We start from the raw sequence: 17,799 nt of genomic DNA, 5'->3' as shown, positions 1-17,799 counted from the left end.
AAGTTTTAATATTAGATATCTAAATGACAATGCTTAAGTAATTTAAATTATTACTCTCGCTATGCTACTTCAATATGAATTTTTCAGGCTAGATGAAGTAGCCACAAAGTATCTGGAGAGCAAGAATGTCATGCTACCTCCTTCCTCCTCTGGTAGATGTGGTACTTCAGTGCTGTGTTTTGCAGGCTGTGGGTGTTCCAGTAACGACAGCTAGGTGCTCACGTTTTGGGAAAGGTTTGTGTCCAGATTTTGAGATTAAATGGGAGTAAAAGGGAAAAGTCAACACTTCTGACTGCTTGTCTCCAAAAATGAGAAGAACTAGGACAGTTTTATTGGCTAGGCAGGTGGGGTTTGTTGTGGATCTGTGATTAGTGTAATTGTGTAACCACCCAAAAGCAGTTCTGTTAACTGTAAAAATTTTCCTCAATTATGTGCGCAAGTACATTATGAAGTGTACAGACAACTGACTCCTCTTGCATAAAAATCTTCTGAAATCTTAGGCTAGCTTTGACTGTGATTGTGACACTGATTCTGTGGACTTCCAGTCATATAAACTACTTATCCCTAATGTCAGCAATGTGTACTCTGATGAATTATTTGTAGCTGAAGGCAAAAGACAGGAAACAGAAGTGATATACTTGTCATGTGAAGTGTTTAAAAAAACCAGGGAGACAAAAGAGCTGTCATGCACTTATTTCACTCCACAGGTTTACATTAGCACGGACTTGGGAAGGTAGTTCAAGAAACTTGTGCAATGAAGATTGTTACCATAGCTGTTCTGAGGGACACTGAGCTATGGTGAACTTAAGCAGCTTTTTTAGTCTTCAAAAGACAAAGCTGTGTGGAACCTTTGAGAGCAGAATCCTGATGAGATTGCTACACTTGCACTTTTTTTCCTCCTGTCAATCTCAAATCTTTGTAACATGTTGCAATCTATTGAGAGATCCATTTAAAATGGGCAAGATGGGTAGGGCAAGGGCAGAGGTTCTGGGTGCTCTCCCTGGCTCCCTCATGGCACTGTTGCACCAGCAGGTCAAGCAGCAGCATCGCCCGACCTTTGGCTCCTGTCTGTTTCCATTTACTCCATTTCAGAGAAGGAGGTGTCTAGCTAGTGCTGTACATGTGAGGGATGTTACTGCTGTCTTGTGGGTATAGAAATTCTGGTATTAGTATGACACTGGCAAGAAATGTTTCTGTGAAATGCATCGAATTAGCCTAGAAAACATTGAGTATGTATGGTTATTGCTTGGAGAAATGAGAAATCCATCATACTTTTGGCAGCGTCAGTGTATCATTCTAATTGTAGAATTACTATGATTTTTCTGAGTTGCGAATTGTAGTCACAGATTTTTATATGCCTCTCAAGGTAGTTAAGGTACTGTAAAGGCCCTAATTTTCTGTACGTCTGCTAGTATCATCAGAATCTATAGTTGTGCAACTGGGAAGCATTGGTAGTACAGGGAAAGATGGGAAGTATTATAGGACACTTAAAGATAAATTTCCTAGGGAAGCAGAGAAATAATTTCTTAATTTCCTACATGCAACTTCTTTGCTCAGAAAGATTTGAGAAAAATATCAGGCTGTCCCGGAATATGCACAGACCTATGGTATGACTTGCTGGATGGATGCTGTGACAAGAACTGGAAATCTAGGTCTGTCCAACAACAAATATCAACATAACCCACACTATTTAGCTGCAGTGGCCTGCATGTGGACTGGGATAGATAACATTTTTTTTTGTCAATGGAAGAACCTGATAGCTAGTGCCCCAGGTACTGCTTATCCTTCTGCCACATGAGGGAAATAGATCAAATCTTCATACAGGTTCAAACATTATAGTAGTTCAAAACAGATTTAGAGATCCTTAAATCTTCAACTATAAGTAGATGAAGCTTGGGATGGAGTAAACTATACCAGATCTGATACCTGGAAAGACACTCAAGCAAATGATAACACTAACTTCCAATATACAAAACAATCTGATCATATTAGTGAAGGAATTTCTGCCATAGGTGTCAATAGCTCACATATGAATGAAAGTGTTTGATCTCACTGAAACCTTCTGTAAGCTTATCAGTTATTTAATTGCTCTATGGTTATCATAACTAAGGAAGTTTTGGCTTTATTTTGAAAGACAATATATTACAGTTACGTATCAACCAATACACAGAAACTCAGTGAAGAAAAATAGACTGAACTGCTACCTAAGAGCATTATGTAGACAATATTTTTTTAGGTTTCTAGCTAAAGCCTCATGTAACCTTTCTTGTTATTAAAAAAAAAAAAAAAATCAATTTAAGAGGATTCCACTGTGTATCTGAAAAGTAGCCTGCATTGCAGAATTTAATAGGATTATACTATTGATTCCATCTTTACAATGCTAGCTAGTATTTGGTATTTGTGAACTGCAGACTATTATGTGATTGAACACAAGGGAAGAGGGCTTAGTTGGTAAAGAATAAGTAGCTTTCCCTTAAACTGCCCTCAACCAAAGATATACACCTGTTTTGGTCTCTGTTAGTAAATGCCAACTAACAAAACACCAGTGACAGAACCTTCTAAAACCAGGTGTCTTATAATCGCTTGCTCAGTCTCCAAATACAAGGTAATCAAACATCTTGTCAGCAGGAATCTGCTGCTGTAATGCGGCTGTTTACAATTTCTCCAGAAAATTCTACCTGTATTTCTTTAAGCAAATAAAAGCTACTACAAAGTTGTCTAGAAACCCATGTTACGTACTGATTTTTGTGGTTTCAAGGCAATAGAATGTATTTTCTGCTATTTTTGAACTCAATGGACTAAATGTCCAATTGAAGTATTCTTTCCATAAAAGTGTATTTTTTTGGGAAGGTAACTCTTCCTGAGAACATAGTTTTATGTACTAAGTAAATTCCTTACATACCATCACTATTTGTTTATTAGTGCTAAATTAGTGATCATTGTCACACCCTCATATTTGCGAATAATGGAATTTGGAAAGGAATAGAACAGAATTTGTAAGGATTTTGAGAAAATAAGCTGTCCCATCTAAATGAATTTTGTATGGGTAAGACTGCTTCTTTTGCATATCTTCTCTGTTTTCCCTACTGAAACATTTTAATATGTCTTTAGTAGTAGGAGTTCAACAAGTTGTTGCTTCCTGTTAGTTTTAATGTCTCTGCTTTTAGAAAGAGAATGACCAGCTGTGAAATCACCAGTACAGAAACTGTGTTATAGCAACTGCAGTGAACTTGTTGAGGATGAACACCAGCAAAATGCTAAGATTGCAGAAAACTGAGATTGTGTCTCTAGGATAAACTTTAAATTTGCAGTCTTCCCTGACTGAACAAGCTATGCTAAACTGTATCAAAAGGGCAATGGGCTGAGAAACAGTTACAGTGTCTTCTTGAAGGCCCCTTACTGGGGTTAGCGGCAACAAGTTACTTTCCTGTGTCATTGTTTTCTATTTGTCTCTTCTTTTTTTTTTTTTTTGTTAGTAAGTTGGTGAGGATGTGGAAAGAGGGAGAGCTTCAGTACCTTGCACTTTAATCCTTCGTGTTCAATTTGCTTTACATTTCTGAAGGCTTCAGATGTTGGTGGATTTCAAACCTCCAAGAGATGAAGGAGCAAACACAGAAAAGTTGAACATCACGTTTCATTGAACACTTGAAGAGCAAACACCTGTCCTGATAGCTTTGTCTGGATGGTTTTCCCCCTCCCAGCTGGTGTATGCTGCTGTCAGTAGCTAACTGCTGTACTACGTGGAGCACAGCTTGCTGACAACCCAGATACATTCAGGCTGTTTCAGTTTAAACCTAAACCAACTTAATACCAATAGATATTTCTAGACCTGAGACATAAGGATTATGATCACTTGTGTAGTTTGGCTTTTTGCTTGATGTCAAACAGTTCAGTTTCTCTCTCTTTGGGTTGGTCATGTACTCATTCAGAACAAACCATGGTAATATGAGGTAAAGTAAAAACAAGCCAGTGACCATTGTGGTTTGTAGGGATTAAACCTGTGTGAGATGCAAACATTTCTGTAAATCTCACTGGATGAACTGTTTCTTCTTTGAAATGAAATGATTGTAGATGAGAAATTCCTATCTTTTGTGCTACTTTATTCCATTATTTTTTTAAGTACTTTGAAAATTCGAAACTCTTCACTGAGTAACCTTAGCTGTGGCTGGCCTGACAGCCCCGTTTATTGAATATATGTATAGAAGAATACTAGAAAACTCCACTTTTGCACAGTAGCAGGGACAACATTTCTACTGTTGCAGTGTGTATATATATATATATATTTTTTTTTTTTTTTTTTTCTTTCTGTAAAAGAGTCTATTTACCTGTACAATTAATATTGTTGATTACTGCTAAGGCTAATGTGAATTGTGAGCATAAAGTCTCCTATCTCTTTTGAGTGAGAGGGACATAGTGGCAGGTAATGGCATTCAGTCAATATTCTGTCTCATCAGTCATGGGAGAGGGTAGAGTGGACACTGTGTTGCCGCTAACTATAAAATATTTCTGGAAACAATACGCCCGAGTGCATGGGCTTCAGGACGACACTTAAAAAATGTCATGAAGTATATCCTGTCCTTTATATGTTTCTGGTAATGCAATTGAATTTATTAGCAGTATGTTGCTACAGTAAAAAGCATTCCCAAGATTTATGGCTGAAACAATAGCTGTAGATGTTCAGTCCTGTTGTATTTATTGAAAGTTTTGTTGAGCTCATGGCATCCTTTGATTAATTGCCATCTGAGGCGTATTTTGTAACAAGAACTGTGTCAGAGTTTTGTGTCACTGTATTTCATAAAGTTCCACTGTGTCCTTAGGGAGTACGAATGTGAAACATTAACTTCAAAATGAATGTGTGGGCAAGTGGTAAAAGCGGTAACTAATTGACTGCCAGTCAGAATTTATACATGTAGAGAGCACCTCCTCAAATAATGATGGGTTTTACATTTTATTTTAACACAGAGTTGCCATCTTCTTATTGCTGGGATGACTGTCCAGACTGTGTGTTGTAACAGCCTCAGAATGTTCTCGACCATTTAGAAAGATGGAGGAGTAATCTGTAGTATTTTCCTTTCATTTACACTGGAATGAAAAGGTAATAGTATGTGCAAATCACAGTAATAGATTAACATCAGGTTTAGGTTGCAAAATTCTTTCAGTATTTGAAGACACACATATGCAAAATGAGGATCTTAATGTTTAGATGAATTCCATAGAAGTGTATTGAAGATTAAGCTTAATTTTGTTTGATTGTGTCAGATGTGATCTACTGATAGTATATTTGTTTCTTTGTTTTTGCTAAGGTTACCAACTCCTCTTTCAGGATTTTGAAAATATAATTTAACCTAGAATCTGACGATTAAGCTAGATCCTTACTTTCTGCAAGTTCTGTCCACAAATATCTTTCGCGAGGCTGCAACAGTCTGACAGTAGATCAGTTTTATTGTTATTACTTTTGCACAAGTGTCATTGATTTGGTATTGAGCAGGAATAAAGAATAGAAAAATGATGTAATTTTGCCACTGAATATTCATATAACGTGTATTATAGGAATATATTTACTGTATGGTTCTTATTATTTCACAGGCAGTGAACTATTTTTTTGTCAAAAAGTAACAAATTCAAGTTGTTTTTTGTTTTTGTTTTTTCAAGTGCACCCAAAATGCTATTTTTTTTTTGAGTGAATAAGACCCTTAGTGATTTCTATCTTACTAACTCACTGGAACTGTGTACTTAACTCCAAGCTCCTTTCCTTCAATATCTCTAATGGTATTTGTCTTTATGTTCTCTTGCTCTGAAAATGTAAACACTAATGGGTTATCACTTCAGCTCAATATTTCAAAGCTCAGAATATATTGTTGACAAATTCCCTGGTATTTGAAGCAGTTAATTTCTCCTGTCATTGTGATAAAAGAAATGTGATAGAAGAAATGAAGCCCAAAACTTAAGGGGGCTAAAATACTCTTCTTTGGTGCTGCATATTACAAGCTTGTTGCTAAATGAATTTCAGTGTGTGTGGTACTGAATCCTTCAGACAGCAAAGTGGAGGACATCTTTCCCTATGTGTTTGTAGCATTGAGGGTTTGGTCAGGTGGTACTTATTCATACTGGAATGAAACCTGAGGCAGTGCTGACATGACTATGCATTTACAGACTGTATGCCCTTTACAGAATTTAAAATTTAATATCCTTGTCTGTTACTGGATGACTAGATAGGCTTTTAAAAAATTATTTCTGCTAACAATGAAGATGTACCCAGCTGAACTGCGGGGAAGAACCTCAGCACTACTGGAGGGTGTCTCTTCCTTTGACGCTACACCTTTTCCTCTCTACCTGTCTCTGACTTTTCCATCTTCTGGTGGTGGAAGAGAAGTTTGACAAATCAAGAATATGAGTTGTTTGCTAAAAGCAGCTAGAGAATGAAAAAGCCTGAAACTGAGAAAAATTGCAGCTGTTCTTGAACCTGCTATTAGTTGCAGGTGCCTGGGTACTGGCAGTAGGGGCAAATGACAAAATGCCTTCAGTCTTTTTAATAAGGTTTTAAAATACGACCTTTTGTAATCATATTTTTTCACCAGTTTCTTTAAGAAAAAAACACCACGCAACAATTGCTATAAATAAAATATTAAACAGTGGTAATTTTTATTTTATTGACTGGGTTAACAATGTAGTAATTTATTTTGAAGAGTGCCATTATATCTGGTAAATATTTAGTCCCTATGCTTATACAAATACAAACTGATTTAGTTGGAATCAGCTGGATGGCTAGAGTCAGTATGTTGTTGATGCAACTGATAAATAATATGTAATTACTTAGACATCTTATTACAAATCCATGTCTAAACAAAGCTAAGCAAAGAACACTCAATTATGTATATGTTACTAATTTTCTATATCATTTTGAGGCTTGGCATAATATTCACAGAAGTCACTAACTTACTTTTTGGCACCAAATGGAGCATAGATATCCAAATGCAGGAGTTTGGTATCCTTTCAGCTTCTATTGGGGCAGAGAGAGGATGTGAGCAGCGCTGTAAGGGTTGTTTCCTGGTCCTCTTTCTTTCCTCTGTCTATACTTGTGTCATTTGCACAATCATCCTTGCTCCACTTCCAACTTTGTGTCCCTGGAAAGCCATAAGCACATAGCTACTCCTGAATCACAAGTGGTAGGTGCTTGGGAGGTCATGTCCACGTAGGAGCAGGATCTCACCGTGACATGGCTGTCAATAAACTCCTGTCTCATGCTGGAACCTGTATAGGCTTTGCCAATTAGGCATCCCTGTATTTAAATTGTGTAAAGGCCTCCATTTGTAAGTGTTTGTCCATAGTGTGCTATCAGAGCAATGCAGATGAGCTAAACAACAGAAGAACAATTTAGAAAAGCAGTCATGTAACAAGAGCCCTGCTGGTGGTGATGTACCCTGCTCTTTCTTCAAAATAAGATACAAGTCTTTCCCCTGAAAGTGGAAGTCGGGGAGAAGTTTTTCTGGATAAAGACATATTTGAGTTTTCAAAGTAAAAGGAAAAGAAACAGAAAAAAGATTTCTAGTGCAGAGTAATGGAAGGGTAAGAAGTGCTCTGCCAGCTGTGGAAAGATGCAGACTGCCAGCGGTGGTAGAGACAGTATAAGTAGGAGTGTGCATCTCTGTTATAGGGGACATGGATGTCATCCAGTGTCTGCAGGACTGGTTGTTATAATATAGTGGTTTGGTTTTAACTTGTGCCTCTGTCTTCTCTGCTTTTCTATGTTTAAAGGGTCAGCTGAATAGTTCCACTGTTGTGTTGCTTTTGAAAATTGTGGGACAAAAGTGGTCTGCCTATTACCATCGTGATAGTCTTAAATTGCTTGTCTCAAGAATTTCTTCCAGTCCTTTATTCATAATTGAAGCATTTTCAAGAGACAGTTACAAGTTGTTGTAGCCACATGAGTTAGAGCTGATTATGCTTTGCTGCTTTGGAGAAGATGATGTTCAGAGTAGGTTTTGTGTACTTGTTCATTATCATTCTGCCATTCATGAGTGACTATTCATGGGTTATTTCCTTTCAAACATTTGCTGGGTTGTTTGTTTTCATATGTTAAGTCTTTGAATGAAATAAGCAAGATAATTTTGAGAACTATCAATATTTTTCTATTTAATAAAATAATGCTGCAAGATGTAAATGATTAAATGGAACACATTTTAGATACTTTAAATTGTATAACTTAAAATTATGCACGATTTCACACTTCCAGATAGACAAAACCTTGACATATTGCAACCCATACTTTTTGTTTTTCAGTGACTGTTTTTTTCCTTTTTTTTTTTTTCTTTTCTTTTAGCATGATACTGTAGGAAATGGCCTTTTGTTGCTGAAAACTGAATAAAAGGATTAAGCTTTTGGGAACAGAGGTAGGTAACGTATTTTGTATTTTTATCTTCAGCTTATAGAGTACTGATTTACAGAATAATCAAATCTCTATCTATGAGGATCATAAAGAAATTAGAAGTAATAAAGAAGCTGATAAGGTGAAGCATCAGGATCAGGTAATATGATTTAGGAATATTGTGAATACAAGTAAATCTCATTGTACTTCCCCTTACTAAAAAGTTCAAGAGTCATTTTTGTTTATTAATAAAACTGTGAACTCTTTCTATCTGAATATTAAATGAAAGGTATATAAAAAAAATCTGGTTAATACAAAACAGTTTGGAATGTATGTGTTCCATCACTGATGTAAAAAAAATCGTGTTAAAAGAACAATACTATTTTCAGAGTTTATTTACATCTGCATTCAATTTCTGCTAGTTTTCTTTCTGAACCTCAAAGCTCAAGATGCATTACTGTGCTGTGAGAATTTCATCAAAATCAAATACAGCTATATATTTGCATTTTGGCAGCCTGGGAAGGAGGGTCACACATTTACAATAACTACAAAGTGCTTTGATATTCTTTTTTTGGTCCCTGAGAACAGGACAGACTGCATGAATTATTTTGATGGTTTTTTTTCATGAAAATCTTATGTGAAACCAAACTGCAGGCCCTGCTTTGAAGCAAAGTCAGCAATGAGGGAACACAGATTTCCAGTTCAGAGTGAGATGAAATAAGTGACAATAGAAATAAACGTAGAAGCAAAAAAAAAGTTGTTGATTATGCAAAGCAGATAAATATGAATGTAAGAATAATTTTGACTTGGGATGCTGAATACTGCTTATAGCCTCCTTTTGGTTTCTGGGAATTTGATTTTACTTTCTATGTTACTGAAACAGGAGATCCATGCATATTAATTTATTAGTGCTTTTCCGTGGCTTTTTTTTTTCTGTTCTGGGTTGGTGTGGTTTTTTCTTCTTATATTTGTTGCTTGGGGAAAAAAAAAAAAAAAAAAAAAAACCAGCCAGAAACGGAACCCTGATATTGTGTTCCTTGCTGGAGGTTCTAAAATAACATGAGACTACTTCCTCTAGAAATTGAAATATATATGTTGCTGTTATGTTTTGATAATACAGCTCTACAGCTAATATTCAGATGTTATTTGCTGCCCTGGATGTCATCTTGTAAGATGACAAAGGGAAATGCTAAACAATATGGATTCTCTGACATCACATGTGATTTCTCAAGTGGTATTTTGATATTAACTTCTATAATTACTAGTGGATATTAATTAAGAAACAGCTTTACCACCAGGAATTGCGGAATAGATAATTTTGTCCACTATTTATAACACCAGCTGCGAGTCATTTAAAAAAAAAAAAAAACAAACTACTTTGCTTTTAGAAAGAAAGAAAACTCAATCTTTTGCTGAACTCATGTAGTCAGTATCTATTACATACTGTAGATGTACAAGGTTTAAAAATATTGTGAATAAAGAAGAAAATAGCATATATTTTCCTTGCTTAAGTTATACCTTGATGTATCTTGGCAATTGAATAAATGAACAGTAAAGAACAGACTTTTCTGTCCTAATCCACTAGATTTGAGTCTGAGGAAAAAAACAAAACAAACAAACAAACAAAAAACCAAACCAAACCAAAAACCACAAAGGGTAGACTGATCGTTATACAAGGCAGCTGCTAAATACCCACACTTCATCTCTGGGCATTTCAGTATTCTGAGAGGGAGGCAGACTGAGTTACACAATCATATATAAGGCAGTTGTAGCGATATTACGAAGGGAATCACAAGACAGATGGCAGCACTTACCTGCACCTACCTTGGACAGATGAGCAACCTTTCTTTTAAATGTTTCTATTTCTTCAGAAAAAGATATCTGGAAGTTCAGTTATAGTTGACTCTTTTTTTTTGATGCCAGGTGTTATGAGATGCAGAAATTTTAGCAATTTCAGTGAAGTCATCAAAACTGTATGCTTGTGTCAGCTGAATATGATTCAAATATTTAAACTTCAGAAACACTTGCTAATCTTTTATAGGTTTTTAATTGCCCAACACATAGTTCTTACACAAATTGTTGTTGTCTCATCCTATTTGGGTATTTATAACGGCATAGGTTTATATTGACTTGAAAGATTTATCAATTAGTACTTCATAAGCTTAACTCTGTTAAGATTAATGGTCTCCAGCTGAAGGAGGAGGAGCATAGGATAGATCAGAAAATCTTCACCATAATAGTAGGGTAGTTGAAAATAAATAAGTAGGATAAGAAGGTTGGTAACAGGGCTGAAATCATAATCATGCAACTGAACAGATATCTTGCAATCAATATAAGATTATATGGATATTGAATTTAAAATAATAGATCTAAAATTTATTTTGTGACATCACAGCCCCAGGTCTTGTTATGTGATAGTGACTTAACTCAGTTTTGGTAAAGTATTCTGCAAAAGCTAGATTGTGACAGCACTATTTCAGCTGACAAGTGCCCTGATCCAAAAGTGGTCCCATTAGCTTCTCTTGAATTCACGGTACATTTCCTGTGAATTCAAAGGGAATACTTGTTACAGTATGAACTTCAGAAATCCGGCTGAGTATTAGATGTGTCAGATATAACTGACAAGACTGAGAGCTTGCAGGTCCTCAGGTATTTTTATTTTAAATGTAGTTATTACTGTCCCACAGAGTGAGTGAACTTGAACCTCAAATGAAATGCATAAAACCTATTTTTCAGTTTAGGAAAAATAACACCAGTCACACTTTTTTTCTTAACAATACTTCCCGTCACTTCATATTATTCATGTGAAAATTTTAAAACGTAGCCTTTTGTACCCCAATAAGAAAATTTGCTTTGGGAATAGGTTATATCAAAATGACAATGAAGGGCTTGATCTGCTACACTAGTGATGTCGAACATAATTCTCTGAAGTCAGTGTTGAGATCACTGCACACGATAGAAACTCAACTGCAGACAACTTTACTAGTGTGGTTTGTTTGCCTTGAGGAACCAGAAGTTGAAGAAAGGAAGAGAATACAAGTTTAACTAAGTAATTTCCTTTCCTAATCAGGTACATGTGATTTCTTTTAAGCTCTTTAACATCTTTAGAAGAGACCATGGTAGATTTGGATGTCAGCTGATGTGAGGTAGATCATAAGCTTTTATTAAATGATGAGACAGTGAAGCATACTGGTGGTACTGGCTAACAGATTGAAGAGCAGAGAAGTGAGGTGACACAAGGAGCTTCGCGAGAACATGTGGCTGTAGCAAGCAGGCAAAGCTAGTGTTTTGCTGCACTGTTTGCCCCAAAGGCATCTAGGAACATATTGTAGCAGGGCTTTGAGTTCTCCAAGGAGACGCCTGAGGAAGAGTCTCAAACTGTAGTATAAATATTAAGAGTTTGAGAATAAAACAAGAAAATGAACTGTAACAAATCTAAGGTTAGCATAGTATTACCTAAGAGTCCTCGGGAAGTTAAGAAATGAAATGGCTGAATGAATGGTTGTATAGCATGACCTTGCACTAAATCAGCCTTGATATCCGGGGAATAAAAGGTGGTAACTGCAGATACTACTTTTTGTTCTGGTGCTACATAGGATAGGCTTCTTATTGAAATCTCACAGAACATGCACTGGTAACTGGGTTGGTGAAACTTGGTGAATAATTTGGGGGGTGCCAGAAAATCAGGGTAAAAAAATAACATGATAGTAAAATACACAGCTGTTCAGTCAGCTTTATATTTGACTTTCTGAAGAATGCTCATATGATGTGACTGAAAAGTGTGCAGAACTACAGTATTCATAAATGCAGAGTAATGCACTTAATGACAAGATAAAACAGCTACATTGACATATATGCAATGTTTGGCTCTAATTTAGTTCTCAGTACTTCAGAAGTATATTAGTATGTTAGTATATACTTGGAAGTATATTAGAGAACCAGAATAGGCCCAAAGTGGGAAAGAACGGAGGTGTGGAAGAGGAGAGAGTCTTGAAAGAAAGATGAAACTGACTCTTCAAATTCAGAAAAAAAAATTTACAGAAAAGGTGAAATACAATGGTGTTTTACAAAATCATGAGAGTATTGAAAAGGCGAATGGGGTGTGATTGCTCACTCTTTCTGACAATGCCAGTTCTTAGAGCTCCCAATGCCATTATTCAAGCAGCAACTTTGAAGTCAGAAATAATATACCTCTTCCCGCTTTGAGAAAAGTTAGTCATTTAAACTTATGGCTTCTAGGGGTAGGGAGGCCAAGAGAATAAGAAAACTAATCTGGAAAATCCACGTTCTGTTAGTGGCTGTAAAAACATCTTTCCTAAAACTGTGATTGTTGGATGTTTCTCCTGATACATACTACATGTCCTGTTCTTTCCTTGAACATCTGTGAATACATTATTGGAGGTCAGATAACAGGGTAAGCAGACCTTTTCTTTGATGATGTATAAGGGTTTCTGCATTGATATATCATAGAATCACAGAATGCTAGGGATTGGAAGGGACCTTGAAAGATCATCTAGTCCAATCCCTCTGCTGGAGCAGGAACACCTAGGTGAGGATACACAGGAATGTGTCCAGGCAGGTTTTGAATGTCTCCAGAGTAGGAGACCCCACAACCTCCCTGGGCAGCCTGTTCCAGTGCTCTGTCACCCTCACTGAGAAGAAGTTCTTTCTCAAATTTAAGTGGAACCTCTTGTGTTCCAGTTTGAACCCATTACCCCTTGTCCTGTCATTGGTTGTCACTGAGAAGAGCCTGGCTCCATCCTCGTGACACTCACCCTTTACATATTTATAAACATTAATGAGGTCACCCCTCAGTCTCCTCCAAGCTAAAGGGATCCAGCTCCCTCAGCCTTTCCTCATACGGGAGATGCTCCACTCCCTTAATCATCTTTGTTACCCTATGCTGGACTCTCTCCAGCAGTTCCCTGCCCTTTTTGAACTGAGGGGCCCAGAACTGGACACAATATTTCAGATGGGGTCTCACCAGGGCAGAGTAGAGGGGGAGGAGAACCTCTCTCGATCTACTGACCACCCCCCTTGTAATACATCCCAGGATGCCATTGGCCCTCTTGACCACAAGGGCACAGTGCTGGCTCATGGTCATCCTGCTGTCCAACAGGACCTCCAGGTCCCTTTTCCCTACACTGCTCTCCAACAGGTCGTTCCCCAACTTATACTGGAACCTGGGGTTGTTCCTGCCCAGATGCAGGACTCTACACTTGCCCTTGCTGTATTTCATTAAATTTTTCCCCACCCAGCTCTCTAGCCTGTTCAGGTCACGCTGGATGGCAGCACAGCCTTCTGGCATGTCAGCCACTCCTCCCAGCTTGGTGTCATCAGCAAACTTGCTGATAGTACACTCTAGTCCGTCATCCAAGTCACTGATGAATATATTGAACAGTACTGGCCCCAGCACTGACCCTTGAGGCACTCCAACCAGACTCTGCCCCATTGACCATGACTCTCTGGCTTCTTTCCTGCAGTCAGTTCAGAGTCCACCTCACTACTCAATTGTCCAGACCACACTTCCTCAGTTTAGCTATGAGAATACTGTGGGAGACTGTGTCAAATGCTTTACTGAAGTCAAGGTAGACCACGTCCACCGCCCTGCCATCATCTATCCGCCTCGTTATATCTTCATAAAAGGCTATGAGGTTGGTCAAGCATGACTTCCCCTTGGTGAAGCCATGTTGACTGCCCCTAATATTGTAAGTCTGTTTTAAAATTTTGGCATCCTGAAGAACAAGTGCAACAGAGAGCAATTTCTTACTGAACCAGGGGAGCTTTCAGAGTTAAAACTGACAGTAAGCTGTTACTTGAGCCCACGATTGGAAGGACTGTAAGGTCTGGTCTTCAGCAGTAGCAAGGAATTTTTTTTTTTTTTTTTTTTGAATACCCAGGGAAGTGGTAGATTCCCCAACATGAGACAGTTTTGAGATTCAGCTGGACAGGGTGCTGAGCCATCTTGCCTAGACTGTGTTTTTCCCAATAAACGTTGGACTGGATGACTCTTATGGTCTCTTCGAACCTGGTATTCTATGATCTTGCTCTGTTAAGTGCCTGAATGCTTTGATAACTGCGTGTGCAGTGGAGCCTCTGGGACAAAATGGAGTAGAAGATGAAATTAAAGCTCTGCAAATTGCCTGGCAAAGGTAAGGGACTTTGTTTCCTGAGTTTGAATGCCTAGACCTACCAACATGGAACATCTCAGATCCAGATGAAATTGATTTACAGTGAGCCTGAACCATGCTGGTTATGACAGCACAACTCACTGGGATCAGCACGTAGGCATATCAGCTCTCAGAAGGTGCTACAGAGTATTAGGTATAGACATCAGGTAAACAGAAGTTTTTAGAACCATCAGAGTGCTTTGTCATCTAAATGGTGGTTCAGTGCTGAATGTCATTTGTGGCTTTATACTTGCATGCTAAATAAAAATTTCTAAATCTCTAGCTTTAACCTTGTCTCAGGATATACTGGAAGAAAAATCTTTTAAGCCTGCTACTGTGTTGTTGGTTTTTTGTTGTTTTTTTTTTTCTTATCTTCAAGGGTAATTCAGAATACATGAAAAACAATCAATTTGACTGCATCCAAACCTTACATTTATTTTTGTATATGTTTGTTATTTCTCTTGTCTGTGAGTGGCTTTCTTGTCTGGTTATAATACTTCCCTTCCGCCTCAACTTCCTAAAGCTTTTGCCAAACGCACTGTAACTGCCTAACATGGAAGCAATCGAATACCTTTCAGAATTGTAGTAAGTAAATAGTAGCAGGCATAAGGCGTGCATAAGACTAGGTTATGTTTTGTTTGTTTGTTTTCTTCCATATTGATGGGTTTTCAGTGCCAGGGCTAGAGCCAGGTTGAATCTTTTTGTAGAAGGAATCAAATTCTTCATACCTTTGAGCTACTTTACAAATAAAATTGAAGATTCCAAAGTATGAACCTGTCTCCATGAACAGAGGCTTGAAGAGAGGCTTACGATATTTGTTTTATCTTGGATCATGGTAAATGTTTAAGAGCTGGAAAAACTGGTAGCTGGAAAAACTTTAAAAAAATTACCGGTCACTTTTGTCTTTTGTAGTATGGCTTGTCGGTGAATAAGAAACTTTCCTAAACATGCAGTTCTCTTTGCTTGTCAGAGACATGTTTCTGTCTGTCAATATGTCTGCCCTTACTTTACTGAGCTGTATTTATGAGAAATGGCTTTTCTGTAACCTTCCACACAATGCTTCCCAAACATATGCCTCAATCCTATGAATTCATCTGACTGTATTATTAGGGTGGGGAATTGCTTGGAGTAGTCAAAGATAATTTTTAGAATTAAATTATGTTCTCAGCATTAAACCAGTAGAAAACTGTAGTGACATCAGGGATATTAAGACTACTTAATACAACCTGGATTTTCTGTGGAACAAAAGAAAATCTACTTTTTGATTTTGAAGTTTAACTCTGTAAACACAGGAGTTGTTAACCATTTTATTTATGTAGATAATTCTTTGTATACAATTCGCATATGTTTAGATATTATTTATTAATTATTTTTAAACAAGTTATATTAACAGTCTTGATTCAGGTAAATTAAAAATTTCTACACAATTTATGTAATAGTCTCCTGAACCTTGTGGTTTACTGTTGTAACATTTACAAAGTCTATTTTTCTGACCTTACATGCTAACTCAGGCTTTTGTCTAGAGGCCTATAGAGTAAATGTTAAGCACAGGTTTATGCTAATATGCACATTAGCTTGCAAGCTAAATGTTAAGGCAATACTTCAAAAGGAAAAAGTAGAATCAAAGGAAATATCATGTTGGAAAACCTGAACAAACATATACAGTGTAATACATCAGTTTTGTTTTGGCTAATGGTACTAAAGGCATATAACCTTTAATATATAGACTCTACTATTCTCTGGCTTCAGTGAGAAGGTTACTTTGTAGCATTCTTTCATTTACCAGCCTTCTGATAATCAAAATGAGACTGTTACATTTCTTTGTACCTCAGAACTGGATAACTAAAGCATGGCTTTTTCTTTTTTTCTTTAATGGATAGAAGATATATAGGAAAAAATTCTTTAATCATATTGCCTACTGATAAAAATAAAAAGAGCTAAAATACATATTATTTTCTAAATAGATTTTGTTTTTTAGAATGTTTTTGAAATGCATATTTCAAACATGCTATGAAGTGCAGACAAAATTCTGTCCTTGATACTCATATTTTTAGGTGTGATTTTTTTTTTTTAAGATCATTGAACAGAACTTCCAGACGTACACATTAATATTATAGGTGTTTTCATGAAAATCATGTAAAGAGCATGCTCAGGATAAGCAGTCTCATTAATTCTGTACTATAAAATATTGCCTCCTATTCATCAGAAAAAAATGAATGTAGGTATTTTATTTCAGTGTATTCACTAATTAAGCTGTTTAGCTTTCTTTTTTATTTGAGCTAAGGTGAAGTAACTTAAACAGACCATTTTGAAGCAAAATTATCAGATCCACTGTTTAGGTTTTCTTTTTGAATATTTTATGCTTCCTTCTACCTGTAACAGCAGCACCCAGTAGATCAACAAGCACAAAGCTGATGTAAAATTGCTTTACTTTGTACTTCAGTAATTCCTTAAGAACTAACTATGGAGACCTAAAGATCAAGTTACAGAGTCAAAGTCATGAAAAGAAGGTTTCAATTCCATATTTATAAGGTTTTGAGTTATTAGTACTGCAGTAACATAAATAAACTGTAGCCTCTCTTATAAAGAAGGGTGTGTTTTTTTTCTGTCTGAGGAGTTTTTAGAAGCCAGGAGTCTATCAGAGTAGTATGTGGTAGCCCTTGCAGTTCATTGTCACAGAAGTCGTGTTCACCCATTCTTTCTGAAATTAATAATATTGTGTATTTATCAATATGCACTTAATCCTTGACTTATTTATGGCCTAGACCTAAAAAATGAATCATGCACCAGATGTTGTGGGTTTTGTTTGGTTTGGTTGTGGTTTTTTGGTTGGTTGTTGTTTGTTTGTTTGTTTGTTTTTCGTGTGTGTTATTTGTGTTTGTTTTTAATATGGAGTGAGAATCAGGCTGAATGACTAGAAGAGGTAAAGGGATAGAATTAAACACAGATGGTATGCATTTGTCTTCCTACCCCTCAAGCAATTCTTATTTTATATGGTCTTAGGCCTGTAAATTTGTAATGGGATACTGTCTTCAGCTATATTTAATATAACACGATTACATTACAAGCTAAGAAACAAAACAAAACAAAAAAAAAAAAGAAAAAAAAGAAAATTTGGTCACATGTTGCTGAAAGGTATAATTGGAAACACAATAGATACGTTTATATTCTGCATTTTAAAACGGAATGACCTGTTAATATTATGAGAAATCTTCAGATTAGCTGAAATGTGAATATTCACTGCAAATATGTTGAGAAATGTAC

General features: G+C 36.6%; 1 long non-coding RNA gene across 1 annotated transcript in view; it reads left to right on the top strand.

Annotated features, from left to right (window-relative positions):
- The window catches only part of LOC139827834 (uncharacterized), a 244,824-nt gene that overhangs the window by 51,142 nt on the left and 175,883 nt on the right, over window positions 1–17,799 (top strand). Inside the window, exon 2 of the long non-coding RNA XR_011738887.1 lies at window positions 8,321–8,390. This is a non-coding gene — a long non-coding RNA (uncharacterized lncRNA). The remainder of the gene's footprint in view (window positions 1–8,320; window positions 8,391–17,799) is intronic.

Source organism: Patagioenas fasciata, chromosome 4, assembly GCF_037038585.1.
Source record: "Patagioenas fasciata isolate bPatFas1 chromosome 4, bPatFas1.hap1, whole genome shotgun sequence".
In the NCBI taxonomy this organism is placed as follows: Eukaryota; Metazoa; Chordata; class Aves; order Columbiformes; family Columbidae; genus Patagioenas; species Patagioenas fasciata.
The sequence above is the reverse complement of the archived record's forward strand: the minus strand, read 5'-3'. Positions and strand labels throughout refer to the sequence as shown.